Raw genomic sequence first — 20,765 nt, forward strand, 5'->3', positions numbered from 1 at the left:
TCTGATAGGGACACCAGTCATATTTGATTAAGGCCCATCCTAATGACGTCATTTTAACTTAATTACCTTCCTAAAGATCCTGTCTTCAAATGTAGTCACCTTCTGTGGTACTGGGAGTTAAAATTTCAAAATGTGAATTTTGGGAGGACATAATTCAGCTCATAATAGCTAGTAAGGAGTAAAGAGAATCTAGATACATAAATAGCAGCTACAGGTAGCAGCTACTGCCCCTAGGAATGAAGTATGTTAGTCAAGGAAGATAGGGTACTCACGGTCTGGGGGACCTCCTTCCTCACCCCCCGAGTCTGAGGTCCAGATCTTGTGGAGAGGGTGTGCTATGGCTCACTGGAAGGCAGAGGCCACTGAGGCTATGGAGCTGTCTGCCACGAGGTGCTGGGCTTGCAGAGAACATTCTAGGGGAAGCTTCCCATGGGGAGGTGCCATGAGCTTCTGGTCACTGAGAGCTGTTGGAAGCTGGTGCTGCAGAAACCGTGTGTGTTGTTGGATCAGACTGCTGCCTGTGCAGCAGGGGCCCACCCAGAAGAGCACCCTGGAGCCAGGAAGGGAAAGCTCTTACTCTTCCAGTGTCCTTCTATTAACGTTGTGCCAGCTGACAAAGAGAGATCTTTACAGGGTCCATCTACATTATCACAGAACAGGCAATGAAGGATGGATTTGGAGGGGAAAGGCAATAAATTAATAACTGGCATAACAGGCAAAGGAGGTCCAAAAGCATTGGTGTCACTGAAGAAGAAATGGCAACAAATGGGACAGAAAATATACTAGGAGGGGATGCCCAGACCGTGAACCCTGCAAGGAGAGGAATTCGAGGTCATCAACAAGTTACTGAAGTATGTTATTTACATATGTATTCTGTTGAATTGAATTTTTCATATATAAGAGAATTTTATGACATTGAAGATGTTGTGATTTAAGAAAAGTACCAGTTGTACTTTACATGAAAGAGAGGGGCAAAGGTGTTTGAAGAAGTCAGTAGGTAGGTCCTTAGACTTTATAAGCCTTGTCTTGGGCAAGTCACTGACATTGGGTTCTGCCAGGTAGTATTTCTTTGTGGTGTGAAGGGACATCAGGGTGTCAGCACCAAGCTAAATCCAGTCATCAAACATCGTTTTCTTTTGCCCTTTTTTAAAATTGTTGGAATGAATCTCTCTCAGTAAACTGAGATATATGAATCTGATTATTGGAGGGCTATGGACAAAGTTCTCATTACATTTGAGTATTTAAACCCGTTCTCCTCTACATTACTTTTGCCTACAACAGTATTTAGTAGATACTCAATAAATATTTGTTGATGGAGATAAATACCAAATCCTAAAAGAGAAAAGGAGATGCATGGACAATTCTAGAGTTTTGCTATAATGTTCAACTATAATGTTAAGGCTTTGTAACCTCAGTAGATTTATTGCAGGAATTAGATTCTAATGTTAGCTAATAAATTATATGAATGGGTGTGCCACTTCACTGTATACAAGGTTGGAAAAATCACCTTGGACACAGAGGAAATGAAGTGAATTATCATAAACTCTTTTGATCAACTATGAACAAATAAATTTGAAAAGCTGGTTGAAATAGATGGTTTTCTAGGAAGATGTAAATCACCAAAATTGATGAGAGAGAAGATATAAAATGTAAATAGACTGATTTTCTTGGAAGAAATAGAAGAAGGTGTCAAAGAGTTATCCACTAAGAAGCATCAAGCCCAGAAATCACCCATGGTATCTCTCAACCTCTGAAGAACGAATAATCCCAACGCTGTTGCAACTCCTCCCATGCACAGAGAACAGAAGTTTCCAAATATTCCCTATGGAGCAGGAAACAACTACCCCAAACTCACATTTCAAGCCCGTGAGAAAAAACTGGATTATTGATGAACTTGATATTGCAACAACTGACCTTCCATTTGGGAAAATACAGTTGAATGTCTACCAACTTCCACGTTGTCAGAAATAAGTGGAAAAGAGAAACAAAGTATTTGAGGAAAATGTGTACACTTAAAAAGTTAGTAATTTTGGTGAAGGAAGAATTTTCTGATGAAGATATAAAAACTCAAAGGTAGAAAGAAAAATACTGATAAATGACTATATGTCAAAGAAAATAAGCTTTCTGTACAGCAATGAATATTCTAAACAAAGTCAAAAGACAATTGGCAAATTGTAAAAATATATACATGTCAGGAAAAGTATTAATTTTCTTAATATATCAGTATTCTTTTTTTTTTTAAATACAGTTCTGTGAGGTTTTTCTTCAGTTATTTTATTGAGATCATAATGGTTTATAACATTGTGTAATTTCTGGTGTACACTATTATTTTTCAGTTTCTGTATAGACTGCATTGTGCTCACCACCAATAGTCTAATTTTTATCTGTCACCATATGTATGTCCCCTTTTATGCCTTTTGTTCACTTCCCAACCCCCTTCCCCTCTGGTAACCACTAATCTGTTCTCTTTGTCTATGTGTTTGTTTATCTTCCACATGTGAGTGAAATCATGCAGTGTTTGTCTCTGTCTGGCTTATTTCGCTAAACATAATACCCTCAAGTTCCATCCATATTGTTGTGAATGGGATGACTTTGTCTTTTTTATGGCCGAGTAGTATCCATTTTATATATATATATATATATATAAATATATATATATACCGCGTCTTCCTTATCCAATCATCAGTTGATGGGCATTTGGATTGTTTCCATATCTTGGCTATCGTGAATAATGCTGCAGTGAACATAAGGGTGCATGAGTCTCTTTGAATTGTTGACTTCGTGTTCTTTGGATAAATATCCAGTAGTGGGACAGCTGGATCGTATGATATTTCTATTTTTAATTTTTTGAGAAATCTCTGTACTATTTTCCATAGTGGCTGCCTCAGTTTGCATTCCTACCAGCAGTGTATGAGGGTTCCCTTTTCTCCACAGCCTCTGTAACATGTGTTATTTTTTATCTCGGCAGGTATAGCCATTCTAACAGGTGTAAATATATACATGTATTCTTATAAATTAATAAGAAAAACATAAGCTATAAAAAAGAAAATAATTAGCAAACAATATAAATAGGTATTTTACAGAAAAATAAATGCAAGTAGATTATAAACATATCAAAGTATGCTCAACCTCATTCATAAATAAAGAAATGCATATTGAAACACAGAAAAGAACACAAAGAGGTGTCACTTTCCGCCTGTCAGATTATTGAAAAGGATCAGAAAGTTGGATAATATAGTAATCTTAATGAGGATATGGGAAAAGAAGTACTTTCATCCACTGTTAGTGCAACTACCGATTGGCACACATTACCCTGTGAAGGACAATTAGCAATATTTATTAAAATTAGCCAGACACAAAGCTTCTCATCCAGATATTCCACTTTTAGGAATTAATCCAACGCATATACATCCACAAGTCTGAAAAGATGTATATGCAAGTTGTTACAAGATCATTTGTAATGAGAAAAAACCTAAATATACAGCAATAGGGAAATAATTTGCAGCTCTTAGAAAAAATGAGATGGATGTTAAAAAATACAGAATAAATCATATCCCTCCATTTGTGTAAAACAAAGGAATTAGGTAGACTGCTATTAAAGTACAAATACATAAATAAATGCATGGAAATTCTGGAAAGATATGTAAGAAACTCCTGATAGAGGTAATTTTGAGACATAGAACTGGCCAAGGGCCTGGGGTAGGAAGGATCTCCCTGTTGTCTGTTTGAAGTTTTTTCCCCTGCACTTGTGCTATTTTATTTACGAAGAAAAAGAAATAATGAATTGCTCTTACCTGATCACCTTAGGAAGTCTGGTGTCTTGTGGAGAGAAGCCATCTTGCTGACCTTTTCCAGAACGGCCACTCTCCAAATAAAGCACGCCATAAAATATTTCAGTGACTCATTTATCTCTTTGTGGTTGTATCAAGTTTTTACGGTTCACGTTCTTCTCAACCAAAGATGCATTTGTGATTGCCAGAAATCGACTTCAGAGCATTAAGATCCGACTTTTTACCCCAATCCTGTTTCCCTTCAGCCTTGTAGAATCAGCTCACTTTTGGTTTGGCTCTCTGGAGGAGAAAATTCAGATAAGATGATTAGAAGGTGGGGTGAAAACGCTAATGAAGACAGAAGGAGAGAGGTGAAGACAGTCTGTATTTTACGTGTCTTTATCTGACCCCTGGCTCTCAGTCTATGGGTGGTCATTTCCAGGGTTGAAGTAGCGATGAGCCGTGGACTGCAAACCTTGGTCCATGTGTAGGGACACTTGAAATTAAATTGGAAACAGTGATGACAGACGGAGAAATGTGTGTACTTTCAGAGGTATGTGTACTCGGCAACATAGCCACCTCTTTCAGTGTGAGAAACATGAACTTAGAAGAGAGGGACAAAAATCGGCATTTGACTGAATTCAGCTTCTGAAAAATGGAATGCATTTTAAACTAGTTTTTTGTAGGCAAGGCCTTTTGCCATTGAAGTCTTTTTTTACACAGGCGTATGAAACAAAGAGCCAGTCATTCAGTCAAAGCCGTCTGCAATTTAGATCATGTATTATTCTTGCTTCTTGCTGCTCCCTCATCCTCCTCCCATGCACTCCAGGTGCACACTAATGAAGGACTTCCTGGTTAAATTTTCTTCTGGTAGGACTCTTTTCTTTTTTTACATCAAAGAATTAGTTTACTCATTCTCCTGTTTCCTAACCATCTGTTTATTATTTATTTATCTTTCCCTAGAATCACCCCCAACAAGGAAGTTATTTGGAGTGGCGTCACATCCCGGGATTGGGAGTCTGAAATCCGAGGGCCCTCTCCCTTCCGTTTGTAGCTTAGGTAGGGCATGAATGAGGTGGAACCGGTATCCCCTTTTGGCTCCTGCAGAAGGTGGCCTAAGGGTGGCCACACCCGGGAGGGTGGGGTTGATGGACAGACCAGAAACCTCATTATCCCTCTCAAGCCGCTTTCCCCTCACTAGGGAACTGGCGGTCTGCAGCGGGCGTTATCGGGGCGGGAAGTCGTTGCGGATGGCGGAGTTGCTTGCAGGTGGCATTGAAATGAGGGGCGTTAGCCTAGTTGCCATCTGCAAAGTCAGTGGAGGCGCTGGAATGTCTTTATTGCCACAAGGGAAAGGGAGTTTGACCAAAGAGGCCAGCCCCGTTAGGCCAAGTTCCCCGGCAGTGATTTTGGACGTGTTTCTTTTCTTAACAAGGACAATAATGGATGTGATTAGGTTGAGGTTCGCGGCAACGAGGATTCGGCAGAAAGCACTCCAGGCTAGATGATGAACTGCATCTTGGCGTGCAAGTCCCACATGCAGATGAAAAAGAAGAAAGCAGCGAGGAGCCTCTCAGCTACCGACAGGGTGGAGTACCCTGGTACTGTGCCAAGGCATTGAAGCGAGTGAGACTCACCAGGCACAATATAATCTCGGGAAAAAGCAGAGTTCCTTTTTTGGTGCAAGACTTTTGTGCAGAGAGGCTCTCAGAAGTCACCTTAGCACTGGCAGGGGTCCTTGTGTGTGCCGGGCGTCTGCTGGCTTGCTCAGGGTTCGAGGACTCGCCAGTGTAGCCACGGTGTCCACCATCTGGCCAGGAAGTCTCTTGCTCTATCATCTCTATCTGAGTCTCTATCTCTTTATTTATCTGTGTCTCTATTTCTATCTATGTCTCTGTAACTGTCTCTCTATCTCTCTGTCTACCTACCTACCTACTTACCTGCCTATCTATGTGTGTGTAACATCTTTTGGGCCATTGTTCACATATACAGCAAACTATCATATTAGAATGCAAAATGCTTAGAACATCTTCCGATCACCAAATAACTAATGTGGTTGTTAACAATTGTTTTGAACGCAGTAACATAAAAAAAGTTTACAAGCTTTACCATAAACTTTATAGTGACAATAAACAGCACACAGCAATAAATAGATTTGTTATAAACTGCAGACAACATTTTACAGTACAAAACACTTTTTGATAAGGAACTGTTACTTTTCAAATGAGGTGGAGATTTGAAGGTTGAGAAAAGTTGAGGAAGAGAAATGGAAGGAGAGTTGAAACAGTCATTATTTGTCCCCTGTCACAGAAGATGATGATGTGAATGTGTTTGGTGACCAAGGGGCAATTGCAGGCAAATTACACTGATACAGTAAAGTCAGTCTATTCTTGGAGGCATTATTCTTTTCTTCTCCTGCTAGATAGTCATACAGGACCATATGTTCTTCAAAATAATCCCATCTTATCTCATTGAAGATTGTTTTAGTGAAATAGCTTCCCTAATCCATAATTTTGTGGATCAGACGAATGAGTTGACAGATTCAGGACTGTCTAACATCAAAATAACAGGGGAAAAAAACACATCAATGCAAAACCCACAACTCTTTTGTTCAAATGTAACTAAGACATTTTATTTTGTTGTCTTGGACTTGCAATACAATGTTGAGTAGAAATGAGATCAGATATTGTCTGATTTCTGATCTTACAAGGAAAGCATTCAATACACCCCTACTGGATATTAGCTGTTGTCGTTTATCAGATCGAGAGAATTATTTTTGATTCCTAGTTTCTGTGATTTTTAGCTGGAATGAGTACTGAATTTTGTCAAATGCTTTTACTGCATTCTATTGAGATAATTATTTTTTCCTTCTTGTTCTGTAAATGTGGTGAATTACATTGATTGATTTTCTCACGTTGACCCAACTTTGCATTCCTAAGACAAACCCCACTTGGTCATGGTATGTTATCCTGTTCTATGCTGTTGGATTCCACTGATTAATACTTTGTGAGGAGTTTTGAATCCATGTTCATGAAAGATATTGGTCTGTAATTCTGTTTTTAAAACATGCTTTCAGGTTTTGGTATCAGAGTTACACTGACCTCATAAAACCAACTGGTAACTTTTCCTTCCTCCTTGTTTTGTGAAAGGGTTTATGTAAGATTTGTATTCTTTCTTCTTTGAATATTTGGTAGAATGCAGCAGTGAAGCCATACGAATCTGGAGTGGTTTTTTGTGTGTGACAGTTTTCAATTACATACTTGATTTTTTGCGGGGGAGGTGGTGAGGAAGATTGTCCCTGAGCTAACATCTGTACCAGTCTTCCTCTATTTTGCATTTGGGACACCACGACAGCATGGTTTGATGAGTGGTATGTAGATCCATGGCCAAGATCTCAACCACGAACCCCAGGCCACTGAAGCAGAGTGCACGACTTAACCACTACATCACCGTGCTGGCCGTTTGATTTCTTTAATAGAGTTCTGCCTCCACTTCTTACTCTCTGTAATGCTTGGATCTTATTTGCTTACCCAGCATCTATCTTTATTTGGGAACAGTTCTTTCCTGTTTTATGGGATCCCATAAGAACTATCAATCATTGTATTTTATACCCCAACCTCTTTAGAGGGGTTGGTATGTTATCCAAACTGACACACCAAATTGGGACTTTTCTGCTAGAACAAGTGGGAGAAGACTGTCTCTTTCCTTCACTGTAACGGCGCTAGGATATTGTGAGTTTGGGCTGCCACCTGCCATTTTCCAGAGTCGCGGGGAGGAAGACTATCTGGGGTTAGGAGAGGAGATCAACCAATTCATGGAGGGGAGCAGAGTTAAAAGGTGGAAGGGAAAGAAGCCTGATTACATCATTTGGACCCCCAGGTCAAATCATGCCTAAAACCAGTTCTATTTCTAGGCTTTTCTGATAAACAAGCTAGTAGATTCTTTTTAACATTTTTATTTTTTTATTTATTTTATTTTATTTTTTTTTTTAAGATTTTTTATTTTTTCCTTTTTCTCCCCAAAGCCCCCCGGTACATAGTTGTGTATTCTTCGTTGTGGGTTCCTCTAGTTGTGGCATGTGGGACGCTGCCTCAGCGTGGTCTGACGAGCAGTGCCATGTCCGCGCCCAGGATTCGAACCGATGAAACACTGGGCCGCCTGCAGCAGAGCGCGCGAACTTAACCACTCGGCCACGGGGCCAGCCCCTTAACATTTTTATTTTAAGTTAATTTGAGTTGGGTGTCTAACATCTGCAATGAAAAGAAACTTGACTAATATACTCTTTCTCAAGAATCTGCACTCTTGGGCTTTCAACGTTAATTTGTGGAATCATGAGCTGTGGTTTGGTGTTAAGGGACTTCTTTCTCTCTTTGCTTATTAGGTAGGAGGTGAAGAAAGAAGCTGTAGGCGTACAGATCATCAAGAAATATTCTTTGAAGTAAAGTGTATTGAAAGAGTGACGCTGATCTTATTTCAGAGGTACAATGGGGAAACATATGACCTTGACATCCTAAATGATCACTCAATATGTATTTTACCTTTAAAGCACTATAGTATATAGCAACTAAATTTACTAGAAGAATTTGGTTTTGGCTTCTGGAATGTTATATATTTCCCGAATGGTACTTTTGGTGTGACCTGGGGTCTCCTGTTATGGATCACATTCTCATGTAAAACAGCATCTCAAGTTCCAAAATACTGACTTAGCCATGACTTTTTTTTTTAAGCTTATTGGAAAGTCTGGTAATTATTTTACTTTTCTCTCTTACGGATTGTTTTCTACAATATAATGAAATGTGTCAAAGATAGACTTTGTTCTAAGAATAAATGAGCTGTACAGTTGTCTATTTCAGTGAATAAAGGAGTCAAAAGCATTATACCTTATGAGTTTGTGAAATATATTACCTGCCTAAATCTCTAGCCTTTGAATGATTTAAAAAAAAATAAATCTATCAAGGTGTTCTATTTAATTATCTTTCAAAAACTTGTGCTTGAAATTCCTTTATAATTTAAGGGTTATGGAAATTCAGTGAATTTATATTTAGAAATACTATAAGTGTTAAAAAATTAATGAATCGGGTAAATTGTTATACAATTATTCAAATGATTGGAATGGATAATTTTTATTTTACGTTATATTGTAAATATGTTTGGCATTTCATTTTTAGGAAACAAAATTTTGTGTGAATCTGCTTTGGACCGTTGTGCTTGAAATAACAAGAAGAAATTCACGTGTAATAGACTCAGCATTAAGATGGCACCGTGACATGAATCCTGAAGCAAATTGTAGCATTACTCATCCTTATACATCAATAAAGATTCTATTTCCAGGCATAATGACATTTACTGGTTTGGAAACTATTTTCATCTTAATATTAAAGAATATTACTTTTATTAAAAATCCCTTGGAGGTCTGATGACATTTGTTGATTGAATTTCAAAGTCAAGTACAATGAGATGTTCCCTCTCAGGCACCGTGTATGTGGCTTTTTAAAGTTAGGCAGACCTGGCCTCAAACCTCAGGTTTGCAACTAACTAGTTGTGTGAGTTTTGGAAAGTTACTTTATTACTTTGGGTCTTGCATACTAACCTCAAAGGGTAATATGAGCAATAGCGATAATGTATCCTAAGCATTTATCACAGTGTCTAGCGCATGATATTTCCTCAATAAAAGGTAAACTTCCAAATGGGATGGTGGAAACCATCAGGTCCACATGCAGCTCTGAAACAGAATGGATTCTGAGAGAACCTGATGATAACCCACAGTCCACTGCATTTTGCTATTTCTATAAAGTTAGGACTATTTTAATGTCGTTAAAATATTGGAATGTACCCGTGAAGAAAGCAGCCCTAAGAGCTACTGAAGGTGACTCTCTGGAGAGAAAAGCAAAAGAGATTTTATATGTATATGTCTATGTACGTGTCTGTGTGTGCTTGTGTGTCGGGGCAGAGGTTGGATGGTGCGAGGCAAGCAGATTATGGAAAGAGAAATCAAGTTTCTTTCCTCCTTATAAAATCAGGGAGTATTTTCTATGTGGTCAGGATATTTTTTTGTTTGTTTGTGTTTTCTCTTTAATCAACATACACTCAAACTGTCTGGGGATTTCCAGATACTAGAAAGTGAAGCATCCGGAAAGTGGCCTCAGTGGCAAGAAAGCCATCCCAATGGCCAGGAAAGGGATGAGTAAAGGTGAAGGGAGGGGCGATTTGCCTACATAATACACCAATCAAGGCATTAATGTAAATTTCGTGGTTTTTTTTCAAAGATTTTATTTTTTTCCTTTTTCTCCTCAAAGCCCCCCAGTACATAGTTGTGTATTCTTAGTTGTGGGTCCTTCTAGTTGTAGTATGTGGGACACTGCCTCAGCGTGGTTTGATGAGCAGTGCCATGTCCGTGCCCAGGATTTGAACCAACGAAACACTGGGCTGCCTGCAGCGGAGCATGCGAACTTAACCACTCGGCCGCGGGGCCAGCCCCAATAAATTTCGTGTTTTTTAAAAATTAAGATTGTTAATATAATTCTGTGTTAGTAGGATTTTCAAGGTATGGTCGTGGAAAGAGAGGTTGTGGCAGACACTATTATTTCTCTACCCAATATTCCTTCCTTCTTTCTTCCTTGCCTATAGAACTCTTACTCTGGGGCTGTCCTGTGAAAATCACTTACTTTTTAAGCCCCATGAAGCTAGGAGAGGCCAAGTGACATAGTTCTGACAGGTGAGATGTAAGCGGGAGTCAGCTGGGTGCATCTCAGGAAGCTTTGCTTTCTTGGTAACAGTGACTGGTATGGCTTGTTCCTGTTGTTCCAGTCGTGATCATGATGTTTGGCGCTGCAGCATCCATCTTGCAATCATCAGCTGTCAAACATGAGGATCCATGAATCCAGAAAGCCTGGATCCAAGAAAGCCCTGTGGAGCAGCAGAGCCGAGTAATCACCTACCTCTGGACTTGTTTTGTGAGAAAAGTAAACTTTTGGCTCAAGTTGCTATGAGTAGGGTTTGACTCAAAGTTAAATGTATTTCTAACCAATACTTTTCACAAATAGGTTTTGTGTAGTGACTATTTCTTTTTTATAAAGAAATTGAAATTTATTGGGATATAATTAACATACCATACACTTCATCCATTTAAAAGGTACAATTCAATGCGTTTTAAAATATATTCACAAGGTTGTGCAACCATCACCACAATCTAACTTTAGACCCCTTTTGTTCCCTCGCCCCACAACTCCTTATCCATCAGCAGTCATTCCCTGTCTCCTCCCTCCCCCAAGCATCCGCTAGCCCTAGGCAGCCGCTAGTCTACCTTTTGTTTCTATAGATTTGCGTATTCTGGACATTTCATATGAGTGGAATCAGACAACATGCGGTCTTTTGTGTCTGGCTTCTTTCTCTTAACATGATGCTTTCAATGTTCATAAATGTTGTAGCATGTACTAGTAATTCACTCTGTTTTATGCCTGAAACATGCTACTGTATGGAGTTACCACATTTTTTTCTCCATTGGCCAAGTGATGGACATTCGGGTTATTTCCACTTTTGGGCTATTATGAATAATGCTGCTATGAACATTTGTGTACAAGTTTTTTGTGTAGATCAATGTTTTCATTTCTTTTGTGTCTCTATGTTGAAGTAGAGTTGCTGGGACAAATGGTAATATTTTGAGGAACTGCCAAACTGTTTTCCAAAGCAGCTGCACCTTGTAAAATTCCCACCAATGGGGCTGGACCCAGTGGTGCAGCGGTTAAGTTTGCACGTTCCGCTTCGGCGGCCTGGGGTTCACCGGTTCGGATCCTGGGTGCGGACATGGCACCGCTTGTCAAGCCGTGCTGTGGTAGGCATCTACCATATAAAGGAGAGGAAGGTGGGCACGAATGTTAGCTCAGGGCCAGTCTTTCTCAGCAAAAAGGGGAGGATTGGCAGCAGATGTTAGCTCAGGGCTAATCTTCCTCAAATAAATATATAAACAAACAAACAAAAAATTCCCACCAGCAACATATGAAGATTCCAATTTCTCCATATCTTCACCAACACCTGTTATTGTCCATTTTTTTGATGATAGCCACCCTAGTCAGTGTGAAACGGTATTTCCTTGTGGTTTTGATTTGCATTTTTCTAATAACTAATGATGTCGAACATCATAATGAACTTGTTGCCCATTTGTATCTTCTTGGAAAAATCTATTCAGATCCTTTGCTTATTTTCTAATTGGATTGTCTTTTTGTTATTAAGTTGTAAGATTGTAACGATTTAAATAGTTACTTAAATAGTAACTATTTCTATAACATAGTGTACTTTAAACAAAATAGGATATTTATACAATTCTCATATTGATGCTTTCAGGTCAGTCCCAAGAGGCATAGGCATTACATTTTCATCAATATTAAGGGACAATAATTAACTAGTATGAACATTTCATTGTAAATATATTTAGTCCTAAATCTCTGGTTAAACTTTAACAGCTAACATTCTCAGTTTAACCAACTTTGGGCAAGTAGACTTAGATTGGCTAGATTTTTTTCTGGACTTGCATAGGGTCACTTAGCTATCACAGTCAGTGGCCTCAAAGGTTAAATGCCCTTATTTTCTACTGTAGCATCGGTTAATGAAACACTGTAGTCTCTGACTCCTAAGAAAGGCCTTTGGGGGTGTGACTTTCAACTTCCCTGAGAGTCAGAAATCATTGGAGTAATTTAGTCCATTAATTTAGTCCAAATACTTGAAGTCGCTCGTTAACAATTTCCCATTGTAGTGCTGCAAGCTTCAGCCTCTGTTCTCAAGAGGTGATTCAGGACAGAGAGGATTTTTCCCCCTGAACTAGGATAAGGTCAGTGGAGATGAAGGGATTTGAGATACAAAAATAGGAGGTAACTGTGACTAGATTTGGTGATTGATCAGAGGAGGGAAGGAAGGGTGGAGGTGAGAGTGGAGGAGAGGATCACGCAGGTTTATGAAATGGGTGACCGAATGGATCATGGTGCCTTCATTAGCACAGGGAACAAGAAAATATGGGCTAGGTGTGAAGGAAGTGCCAAGTTTACATTTGGATATGATTTTTTGAAGTGTTTCTGGGAAATTTATATGGTGACGTCAAGTAGACAGTTTTATACCTGTATCTGGACCTTAAGAAACAGCTGTAAGCTACATTGGAAGTGTGAGCGTGGGAGAAGATGATAGTGTAAGTGAGCATAAGTGAGGCCATCTTATTACGCTAAATGACCCTAGCCCCCCCTCTGTGTGACTACTTGCTGCTCTGCACATACTCAAAAAAATTCGCATGCTCTCCTGATTTATGGCCTCAACTTATGTATGTACTCCTTGATACCTTGATAAATTAAAACTTTGTTCTATGAGTTTCTCTCCAGGAACAGGCTGACCACAGGCGGGAAACACACCTACAGGGTATCCATCGCAGCTGACAGAAGAATGGAACAATGTAATGCCTGGAGCCCATCATGCCTGGAGACCAACATCACTGGCCCCGTCCTCACTGCCCATTTCCCCTATATTACTACTTCAAGATTCTGTAATCCTTCAAGATGGGTTTGTGAGACATTAGTCACCCGTCTTCCAATTGGTCGGCTTATCTAATTAAACTTCCTTTCTTGATGTCTAACTCGTTGTGATTAATTGGCTCAGATCAAGGTGGGCAGAGCCAGCTCATTGATAGTATCAATGTCACCAAGAAAGCATGTAGAGTGAGGAGAAAAGAGTGCCCAGTTCAGAACTCTGACGAGCATCAATATTTGAAAGACAAAGAAAGGAAGAGTCTGCAAAGGTGACTGATAAGGAGCAGCTCAAAACATAGAAATAAAACCAAATTTCTGGGAAAAAACAAGTTGTCATCTGCATCAAATGATTCAGAGTGGTCCAATAACATAGAACTGGAATGTACCTATTAGATTAAGCCAGAAGAAGGTTTTTGGTGCTTTTAATGAGAGTAGATAGTTTCAGGGCTATGCTCACATAGGTAATTAGCTGCAGATCTGAGATTTGAGGCCAGGTCTGTCTAACTTTAAAAAGCCACATATACAGTGCCTGAAAGGGAACATCTCATTGTACTTGACTTTGAAATTCAATCAACAAATGTCATCAGACCTCCAAGAGATTTTTAATAAAAGTAATATTCTTTAATATTAAGATGAAAATAGTTTCCAAACCAGTAAATGTCATTATGCCTGGAAATAGAAACTTTATTGATGTATAAAGATGAGTAATGCTACAATTTGCTTCAGGATTCATGTCACAGTACCATCTTAATGCTGAGTCTATTACACGTGAATTTCTTCTTGTTATTTCAAGCACAATGGTCCAAAGCAGATTCACGAAATAGTCTATTGCAGCAGGGAAAAGGATGGAGAGTGATGGAGGAGTGTACTGCCGGGGGAGATGCTATTTGAGCAAAGACCTGAGGGCGGTGAGGAACAAAGCCGCGGACATGTTCAGGGTAAGACATTTCTGGCAGAAGGAACGCAAATGAAAAAGCCCTAAAGTGGACAAGGATTTATCAAGTGGAAGGAAAGCAAGAAAGCTGAGAGCCTTAAGACTTAATTCTACCGTGGAACTATCCAAAAGTCTCAAAGGATACAATTTCAATATTTAAAAGATCTATTTTAAAAAGGAAATCTCACACAGAAAAGGCTCAAGTCCAGCACAATAACTTTTTCCTTTGAAACATTTGGGAGTAAGTAAGCTGTTGATGTGGCCCATTGCCCCCAATTTTTTAAATATGTATTTTCTACAAAAAAAAATTGGTCCCGGGGAAAACATTTTGAGAAAATTATATGAAGAGTTTCATCACTGAATTCATTAAATATATCCAGGAAGATACCTAGGAATATTTGTTGTTTTTACAATTTTATTAATTTATGTAATCACTGGCCTGAGCAAGATAGTAAATGCTAAAGCAGTATGATGCTGAAGCTTTGAGTCTATGAGTTTATTAGAAATAAGAAAGGCTTAAATGAATTTTTATTAGCAATTCATGTGCCATTGACAAAGCTGTCATTTAAAGATATGACTAAATGTTCTGCATATCTGCAAGTGTCTTAATATGGATCTAGATGATTAAATATGTTTATATCATTTATTTTCCATTTGCAGGTTCAATTCAAATTTTAATTTTGTATTTTTCTTTTACAAAAATAAATCAATATTAATGAAATATTTGTAGTTCTTACATGCAAAACAGGAGTTTTAGTTAAGGCTATATAATTGCCCAAGTGATCTACTAAGTAATTGAATAGATGAGAAACAGTGCATCTCATCTCATTGATGGTAATATCAAACCTATATCTCGTAAGGCAAGCGGTCCCTTTCATTCACTGTCTTGGTTGTTAACATGGGCATTTGGGTGTTACTATCATCTGTGAGAATTATAGTGATAGCTGTGACATTTCCTGAGGACAGAATAGTTGAATTTAATGTATTTAATAATATCCACAATTTTGAGTCTCTGTTAGGCTTAAAGCGTTGGTTTGTAAGTCATGATCCCTAGATCCGGGTCCTTGAAGTAATCTCTGTTATTTTGGTTGCTTCTACCAAGTTGATACCAATGTATGGTACTATTCATTAATCCAGGCATGTCTAGGTGCCTCATCTGGGCTTGCCTGGCTTAAATGGAGTGCTTGTCTTATAAAACTGTGTGTCATTACCATACATGTTAATGCCACGAGGAGAGAGAAGAATGAACAAATAGGAAATGATGACACAAGTGAAAAACCAAAGAAACAATTAACTTGTAATGGAGCTCTAATCTGATCTTCACTGATTACAGCTCCTCACCTTGTCTGAAGGAGTTTTTATGCTGATCATGGATATAGTCCATTAGTCTTAAGAGACGAATGACTTTGAAGGAGTAATGATGTTTCTTCCAAACACCTCCAGTGCCTACATGATCATTGTGACATTAGTTCATTGAGGCCTCATTGTGGTACCTGATATTTGTTCATTCCTTTTCTTGCATACCTGTTTACAGCTGACATGCCAAGAAGGGTATATCTAACTCCCCCTTAAATGCATTGAGAAAAATCCATCATTATAGTATTTACCATGTTTCTTAGGAATCTGATCTGTCTTCAACAAATGCACCATTTTTTCTGGATGGTTTTTACTGGCTTCCTATTTGGCGATTGTGGAATGTCTTCCTCCCGTGGTGATGTGGCTACTGCCTGCATCTCGGTAAGACCAGTCTCCAGCGATCAGACCAGTCTGCTGCCTCTCGGAAGTTGTTTGTAGCAATGCAACCCCTTGGATTGGTATCATTTTCCTCATTCTTGTGCAATGCTTCTTGAATATTCTGTAACTTCAAGATAGCTTTCACTAGAGTTTTATGGAGATGGCTTGTACCCCTTAGGCGGGTAGCACAGTGGTTAATAGTATGGATTCTGGAGCCATAAATCCCTGGCTTTGAACCCTCGCTCCACCACTTGATGCTGTATGATTTGGGGCAAGTTGCCTATTCTTTTTGTGTCTCAGTTTCTTTGTTTGCAAAATGTTGAAAACAGTAGTAGTAGCCTAGCACCTACTACCTGCTGTGAGATTGAAATGACCAATGTGCTAAAGGACTTCGAACAATTCCTAATGTCAAAGAGCATGTGTCTTCCTATCTGGACCACAGGGTAACTCTGGCACTATCTTCTAGCGTTAGCAAGCCAACCTAAAGCCTGAAAGTAAAGCTTGGTGCGACTCCTAATGTTGTCTGCATAACGCTCCCACGCACACCAGGTTTCTAACCCCAGGGCCTACAGAAGGGTGAATATTTTAAAATATAAAGACTTCTGAATTCAGCAAATATGAGTTTGTTTATTATCATCACAAAAAATCTAGAATTTGTGGTAAGTTACTGAACAGTATTCATAAAATGGAATAGGTCTGTCTCTGGGAACAAGAGTTCCAAATCTGTTCAGAGATACAACTTTTGTTATGTTTTGTGTCAAGGAATGCTTTTGCCCACATTTATTTCAGAAATTTAAAGGTAAATACAAATTAATTTAGTTTTAAGAATTTTATGATGTCCTTTGTGGTATCACAAAATTAACATTGGGAATAACTGGCCAATTTGTAGCTCACCATTCACACTTGCCAAAAAACCAAAATGAATATACCAGCTATGCCATCATCCATAGATTTCATTCACTTCTAGATCCAGTCAGAGATATTAAATAGCTACTTGAAATAAAAAGTACATACTTCTGGGTTATGAGGCAAAGAATGAGCATAGAAGTAGCACCGAAAAAAAGCGTGAGATAAAACATTGAGAGTTTTTATGGTCAGAGGACTCACTGTCATCACAAGTCATGAGAATTCTTCTTCAGAGTGCAGTTGAAAGAACTTATCACTGTGTAGGCTGTTAGAGACTGAGTCTGTGGAGGGAGGGGGGTGAGAAAAGGGAATTTGGTAGTTGGAAAAATGAGTGGGACTAGAATGACTGACCTGGTACTAAGACTCTTCAGGTCAAGGGATGGACAAAAACGTTTCTCTTTCTGCCTTCACAAACCGCGACTGACCCGTTCAAGTTGCATTCTCCAACTGGGGCGGAGCAGAGGTCCACCTGAAATAAACCCACGGACAGGAGGCCCCTGCAAATTGATGTAGGTGTGGGAAGATTCTGCTTTTTCGTCTTTCCTTCTCTTTTTCCAAACTCCCACTGGAATGCCATAGGCAGTCTAGGATATGTCCCAGGAGCCAGGCAGGGGACAACTGAGCTTAACATGACAAAATCAAATCCAGGTTTATTAGCTAATGATCTGAATTTACATCAGAATTTTGCCACTCTGGCTGCTTCTGTGTGGATCAAACACACGTAATTGATATATTTCTTCTGTCATTTCACAGCGCTAACCAAATGATAGGTCCACTTTTCTTGTTAAATTTCTTGCTAAGGTGAAGACACATTTAGAAGTTGAATGGTTCATCAGTCTCATTAGTTAATGTAATAAATGCTTAGTGAGTGATACTGTGCTAGTGTGTGTGTGTGTGAAAAGAAACCATCAAAGACTGATTCCTTAAAAATCTTCCACTTGATGAAGAGAGCGGAAGCTTGCACACTGGCAACACTGACACAGGCCTAGATGCTGTAGAATTTTAATTGGACCATGACACTGTAGAGCGGAAGGGGAGTGCAGGAATCCTAGCTAGTGCATGGGTTCTTCACACGCCAAGGCCCGGAGACAATGAAGTTCAGGTGTTTATGGGAAGTATTTCATTCACTCACTCTTCCCATAAATATTTCTAGAACAGCTACATGTGACAAACTCAGCCCTAGACCCTGGAGATGCAGCCCTAAACAAGGAAAAATCTTGGCTCCCCTGAGACTTACATTCTGAGAGGCAAGGGACAGATCAATTAGATAATTTCAGATAGTGGCAAGTATTGTGAAGCAAACAAAACAGGGTAATAGAGAGCACCAATGGGGCAGAAAATATTAGGTAGTGTGGTCAGGGAGGAGTTTAGCTTGACTAGAGAGTAGTGTGATGGTATTGTGGGGTAGAAACCTAGAAAAGTTTATACTGGGGAATCCATGAAACACCTTGAATGTCGGGCCTGGTAAGCTCTTTTTGGGCATTTCTAGAAAACACTAAGTACTTTAATTCTCATAGAAGTGAGATCTAGTGCTCACTCTCCTGACCACTGGTCTATTCCAGAAGCATGTGTAGGGGCACGCTTGTACCCATGCTTGACAGCAAAGTGGAAATGGTCATCCTATATTTGGACACTGTGACATCTTGAGTCATTTAACTTTATTTGACTTCCAAATGCCCAAGAGGCTAATCTTCACAAGCTCATCCAGCAGATCTTTAACAATTTTCTTAGTTGCTCGTAAAGTATTTTCAAATCACATTTAATTTCAGTTTATTATTTTTCCTGTGTTTCACTAAAATTACCTCTCATTGGAGTCTATCTACACAGGAATCTACAGGGTTTAACCACTTTTCAGGTATTTCTGTAAAAATAACCAAACACAATTTAAAAACAATAAGTGTGTCATTACTTCTACACCTAAAAATAATCAAAATGGGTTTATCTCAAATATTCAAGCTATACAATTTTTCATGCAATGCAAATACAGAATATTTTAACTCACAAGGAGAATTTTTTTTAAGTTATTTTATTGAGGTCACATTGGTTTATAACAGTGTGTAAATTTCAGGTGTACATTATTATATTTTAGTTTCTGGATAGACTGCATCATGTTCACCACCAATGGACTAGTTTTTATCTGTCACCATCTGTATGTGCCCTTTTACCCATTTCATCCCCCACTTCCCTTCCCCTTGGTACCAATCTATTCTCCTTATCTACGTGCTTGTTCATTTTCCACACGAGTGAAATCATATGGTTTTTGTCTTTCTCTATCTGGCTTATTTCACTTAACATAATACACTCAAGGTCCATCCATGTTGTCATGAATGGCATGATTTTGTCTTTTTTATGGCTGAGTAGTATGCCATTGTATATCCAAAGAACATGAAAACACTAATTCAAAAATATATACACACCCCTGTGTTCATTGCAGCATTATTCACAACAGCCGAGACTGGGAAGCAACCCAAGTGCCCATCAACAGATGAATGGATAAAGAAGGAGAACTTTTTTTTAAATTGTTTTATTGAGGTCTTATTGGTTTATAACATTGTGTAATGTACATTATTATATATCAGTTTCTTTCTTTCTTTTTTTTTTTTTGAGGAAGATTAGTCCCGAGCTAACTACTGCCAGTCCTCCTCTTTTTTTGCTGAGGAAGCCTGGCCCTGAACTAACATCCGTGCCCATCTTCCTCTACTTTTTTTTTTATATGTGGGACACCTACCGCAGCATGGCGTGCCAAGCGGTGCCATGTCCACACCCAGGATTCAAACCAGTGAACCCCGGGCTGCTGAGAAGCGGAATGTGCAAACTTAACCACTGCGCCACCGGGCTGGCCCCAGAAGGAGAACTTTTAAAGAAAGTTTTAAGCATGTGAGCTGTAGTGGAAACTTACTATCTTAATCAATGATTTTTTTCTTGACACAAAAACTATTAATTGAACTTTATTAGCCTTGTTATAGCTCTAAACATCTATACTTCCCTTAGAAGATCTGACAGTTCATAAAGTTTATAAGACAGCTATCTGGAGTATGTCTTACGAGAAAAAATAGTTTTCACAAATTAAGCTGAATGACAGCAGGGGAATAGGCAATACTGAGATCATTTGTTGACAATGTATTAGGAGAGAAGGCCTGAGAATGGAGCAGTGGGACCAGGTTGTGGGTCATATTAAGGATTAGAAAAAAGAGAAAAACATGAAAACAAAGGAACCAGAGTGGGTGTGAGGTTGTTTTCACTGTTCAATAAGGGCACAGCATCCAGTGAAGTCAAGTCACAGTAGCACACTTGTTAATTTTGTCATTTTTACAGAAACACCACTTATAAAACTGGACACTAATGTATAAGAAGGGAAAAAGTTATCATTGCTTTTTATCAAATTATAGAGGATGCTCTTTAAAAAGCAATAGACAAAGTTAATTTTAAGGTTGCAAGTTAGATTGAGTGTAGTCCAATAATTATTATGCTTAGTTATTACTTTTCTTAATTTCATTCAGTTTATGGAATATTTTTTCAAAGTTTTTGTGACTGGTGGCTGGATAGTGGGAAATGTGGCACAGCCGAGTTTGCGGCAGCCAGAGCTTAGGGACTGGTCGCCAGGTAAGCAGTAAAGGGTCAGAGAAAGGGAGAGGACAGGATCATGTACAGCAGGCCCCTTGTTCTTGGGGGACACCTTCCAAGACCCCCAGTGGATGCCTGAAACTGCGGATAAGACCGGACCCTATACGTACGGTTTTTTCCTATACATACACATCTATGATAGAGTTTAATTTATAAATTAGGCACAATAAGAGATTAACAACAATAACTAATAATAAAATGGAACAATTGTAACAATATACTGTAATAAAAGTTACCAGAGATCTTAGCAACCTCAGCATATGATCTTTTTCCTTTCCATGTTAAGTCGAG

Source organism: Equus quagga, chromosome 13, assembly GCF_021613505.1.
Source record: "Equus quagga isolate Etosha38 chromosome 13, UCLA_HA_Equagga_1.0, whole genome shotgun sequence".
NCBI classification, from domain to species: Eukaryota; Metazoa; Chordata; class Mammalia; order Perissodactyla; family Equidae; genus Equus; species Equus quagga.